General features: G+C 41.8%; 1 protein-coding gene across 1 annotated transcript in view; it reads left to right on the top strand.

The window, feature by feature from the left end:
• APCDD1 (adenomatosis polyposis coli down-regulated 1) overlaps positions 1-4,846 on the top strand; it is an 18,737-nt gene that overhangs the window by 9,893 nt on the left and 3,998 nt on the right. The window lies entirely within an intron of this gene.

Raw genomic sequence — 4,846 nt, 5'->3', positions numbered from 1 at the left:
CTCTGTATACTTAATCAGATATTTTCCCGTGTCCTTTTAAAAATAAAAATCTAATTTAAAATATCACATTAATTTTCAGTCTGTTCTGTTAAGAATGAACTACATCTCTCAGACTCTAAGCAGTCTGAGCAATGAATCTTCCCTGAAAAACCAGTAAGTTATAGTTGAAATAATGTTAATATTCCATTATGTAAAATGGGCAAATATCAGAATAGTCATCTATTGTAATTCTACAGGAGAAAGGTTGAGTTACATTTGGAGCTGTTTCAGACAAAGAGTGAATTTTTGGAGTGGAATGCAGACACACTTTCAAGATACAAAGATAACTAGATAGACGGGGAAAGAGCAAATATGTTTGAACAAGTATGCAGTTGAAAAGATAACTATATTTTCAGCCTATCCTTTACATTTAGTGCTTGTTTATTTTGTCCCTAAATACACCTTGCAGTACATCCTGCAGGTCCTCTCCTTAATATTAAGCATCAATGTCAGCTTCTGCTTGAACTCTAAGGAAAGGGTAGATTTTCTTGACATTTTGAAAAGGGTTTGGTCCATAGAGTATTATAGTCTTAACAGTCTTATTCTCTAATAGCATCAAAATACAAAGGTGTTCAGAGAAAAACAGAACAGCTTCCAAAAAGATCTTTCTAGGTGTTATTCAAAGCTCATTTCACCATTGCTTGGAGAGCATCCCAGTTGTGTGATAGTTTTTTTGGCCTGGGTTGTAAAAAACACTATGAATTGATTAGAGACAAATTAGTCTTAGGCAGGCATAGAATTCCATAGAACTTGAGAGAAAATTAAAGTATGCTGGGAGGGTTTATGTTTCTGACTATCCACAGCAATTGGGAAAAAGATCAAGGAACCTCATCCTTTTTTTTGCTTTTCTTTATTAGAAACCTCCCTGCTTGGCTTCCAGAGCTCTCTGGCCCTGTTACCACTTCAGTTGAGACAGCAGGAGGGAGGGATAAGAAAAAATGTTGGTGGAAATTTTCAGATCACAAGCTATTTTCTCCCCAGCTACAAGAACTGAGTTTCCAGACAGAGATTCAGGCTTGTTTCATCACACATGGGTTCATGAATTAGTTCAGAAATTGGCTTTAAAGAAACACATGGGAGGGGGAGGAATTGGGGCACTATGGATTTGGCATTGCAGAGCTGCAAGGAGGCACCCATCATGGAAAGGGATCTTCCAGCCATTTCAGGGGCCAGTTCTACTAGCAAGACCTCATTATTAAAAACTATTGCATTGTACACCTAAGATAATCAAAACATAGAACAGATGTTCATCCTGTCCGTTGCTCATTTTATTGCTTTTTAGTTTATGTCATGCCCAAATGAGCTTTTTATTAGAGAGTACTTAACTGTGTTTGGACTCAAATGTCCTCTGTCTCTGTTCCCTATTTTCTTTGAACGTCTGTTTCTAGAAAATAATCTCCCTGAGACACAGGGAAAGGGAGTGATATGTAAAGCCTCAGCTAGTGTAATTAAGAGCCAAGAGCAACTGACCTAAAAAAGCAAGAGTGAAATATACAGTCAATTGTTAAATGTAAATTACTCTGTATTTAAGTCTAATTGCCTCATAACAAAACTAGATCTTTCTTGTCCATTACTTGATCAAGAATCATACTGAGGGAGTTTACACATGGCATATTCTTCCACTAAGAACTTTAGAACTTTGTGAAAGATAGTGTCACAGTGAACAAAAAGGTTTATGTGGGCTTTGGTTCAAGTGCTGGTCTCAGTGAAGTGATGCATTCGGGGTATGGACATATGGGGTGCCTGAGCCTACCAGGGTCTCACTGCTGTGAAAGGGATACTTCTGCTTCCTTCCTCACCACACCAACCTCTCCCTGTCCCACTCACAGTTTGATGCAAAAAGTGCCTGTTCACCTCAGCCCCTTTATTTGGGCACACCATCAGTACCCAGAAGGCAGACAGGCTGGACGTCTCTTAGCAGCACAACTGGCCATACCTTAAGAGCTGGTGCAAAGCCTTCAGAATTAGAAGGGCTACAGAGTTACAGCAGTTCAGGACCGCATAAATCAAGGGGCCAGGTGAGCTACAGACAACTGACAGTTACCTTGTACCTTCCTAGAGTTTGCCAAAGGAGTCACCTCTGCTCACAGTGTAATGGCAGCCAGCGTAGTTTTATGAGTTTGGGGAAGTAACTCTTCCTTATGCCTCAAGACATAAACCCACTCCTGATAAGGATAAAAGGGCTGCTTGTAGTTATGAATTGTTTTCCCCAGTGGAGTTCCATGGACTTTCTTCTGCCTACTCTGCTGCTGGCCACAGCCAAGGGACTAAGCAACTGCAAGTATTACTGGTATGCATCTTCCACACTTCCAGTATGATGGAGAAGACATCAAACAATGAGAATACTCCCTGCCCAGCATTAGAGCCTTGACTCATAACATCCATGTTTTTTAGTGGCATAGAGGAGTAAGGAAACCTTAAAATTGCTGCTAGAACAGCAAAAAAAAAGTATTTCTTCTTGATAGACCTTTCTGGTCAAAAAAGGTCAAAAACTAATGTTGTTGCAAACAGGATTGATCACAGATCTTCATCTTGTCCATCCACTAGACCTGAGAAATAACAGAGGAATCCCACAGCCAAGGGTGACCAAGAAATGCAACAGTCTGGGTTTCCATTGAGTTTTCTTTAGACTTTGAACAAGAGCAACAGAAATCACTGGTTCCCAGGTTAAATTGCCTTGGCTCAAAAACTGTTTTTGGAGGACAAGCTCCTGAGACCAAAACTTGAATATAAACCAAACCACCATACTGCTCTGTCAGGGTCTCCTCTGGGAAATGATAAAAGCTTTCAATTTCACTTCAATTGAGAAGGGACTGTAGCAGAAATTGTCTCCTACTATTGAATGATTCAGCTTATATAAGCTATGTGTAGTGTTATAACACTGTCTTTTCCTTGCTTTCTGGCTTCACTTTGTGTGACTGGGGCAATCACAGCCATAAAGTTACTGTCATCAGTGCAGTTTATTAGCGCTTAACATTTTAGGGAGGAGTGATGCTGGTCTGCCCCATGGCAGGATAGCCAGGCTGGAGAAACGAGTGGTTGATAGGCATCAGCATCTTCCACAGAGCAATACCTTGGCCTGGATCTCTGCAGGTGTCTGTGTAAGGCAGTGGTGGCATCTTTTGGATATTGATCTCCAAGAAAAAAAAGCATTATTTCTATTAAAATTCAAAAATACTTTTTGAATATCTGTGCTAACTTCACCAGTTGTGTTAAATTACTCAATTAAATGTTCTTTGTATTTCACTGAGGTACTAATGGCTCTTGCACCTGCTTGCAGAATTCAGCTGAAAAAATATATCTTAAGATTAGTTAACAAGCTCCACAGTGGGAAAGAACTGCATCCACTTTAATGGCGTATCAAGACATGGGTCCCAGAAGACCATGTGTTTTGGGGGGGAAAGACCCTCTGGAGGTCACCAAGTCCAACCTCCTTCCTGCTTAGAGCAGGGCTGTTGGCCAGCACTGGTTCAGATCAACAGGAGCTACACCATTTATAGTTATTTTGCTCATAAACCATTATTCTACATTCCAGAGATGGAGAACAGTGGACATTTCACTGATTTCACTTCTGGTGAAAAGACTTTTGATGACTGTCAGGCCTGGGGTGGAGGTGAATATAGACACTGTTTAATATCTGGAAGTGCGAGTTGAATGTTGATTCTCTGAAGCTACCTATGGTCATATTATTGGAGAAACTCAGGCCACTAATGAAGATTGTGTGAATGCCACCCCTGAAGTGAGCTGTAGGCAATAAGTGGAGAAATGCTGACTCCATAGCAGCTCACATGGACTTTAAAGTAAGAGCAGTGTTTATGTTCTCGAGAGAGCTCAGAGAGACCTCAGAAAGAGGGCTGGAAAGGGGCACAAAGAAAAAGTATTTGTATAAATCTTCTTCCCCAATGGCTATGTGGCTGCACCTTGGTAAAACACCTCACAGCTTGAACAAGGTGGATGTGAGTAATGCCCTCAGTGCAACCCCCTCTCTCCACAAAGCAGAGAGTAGTGTCCTTGAAAGATGAAGGCACAAGCTATCTGTGTGGTCTTTGTTTTTCACTCTGACTATAAGCCTGCTTACAGCTGAGAGTGCTGCCCTTCAGTATGTCACTGGCTGAGTAGAAAGTCTCTACCATCATGTCCCGAGATGTAAACAAACAGCACATTGCCAGCCCAAAACAGGCACCAGGAAAACATAATGAGAGAATCATACACTGGTTTGGGTTGGAAGAGGCCTTCAAGATCACCTAGCTCCAACTCCCCTGCCATGGTTAGGGACAATTTCCACTATACTAGGTTGCTCAAAGCCCCATCCAACTCGGCCTTGAGCACCTCCAGGGACGGGGAGTCCACAGTCTCTCTGGGTGTCAACACTGCTTTTATCTTGGGGGTGGTATTTATTCTTCTTGAGCTAATTATTTGCCATCAATGATGTGAGCTAAAAAACTTTATTGGTCCATAAAACTTAATTTGAGGTTTAGCAGAACAGACAAAAGCTAATGGTGCTCTCTCTCTCTTGCCATTGAAAAAATGCAAAATACAGTTTGGAAACTGAGAGGCTAAACTCTCTTGCCAAGAAGGCAGAACCTTGGAGAAGCAGAAACAGTTAGCCTAAGGAACAACCTACACGCCTCTGTAGTTTCATTTTCTGGTGGCAGGAGGTGGAAGCCTCAGTGTGAAATTCCCTTCCCTCCTGCCATAGACTTGAGTCTGGACACTCCTCTTAAGACATCCCTGGTGTTCACAGTTGGGGCTGGGGGTACTTGGCCACTTGAGGCTGCTGCTTGGCCCACAGCAGTGAGCTGCCACG

The sequence above is a fragment of the Acanthisitta chloris genome, unplaced genomic scaffold (assembly GCF_000695815.1).
Source record: "Acanthisitta chloris isolate BGI_N310 unplaced genomic scaffold, ASM69581v1 scaffold14463, whole genome shotgun sequence".
Lineage (NCBI taxonomy): Eukaryota > Metazoa > Chordata > Aves > Passeriformes > Acanthisittidae > Acanthisitta > Acanthisitta chloris.
This window is presented reverse-complemented; position numbering and strand designations above follow the sequence as displayed.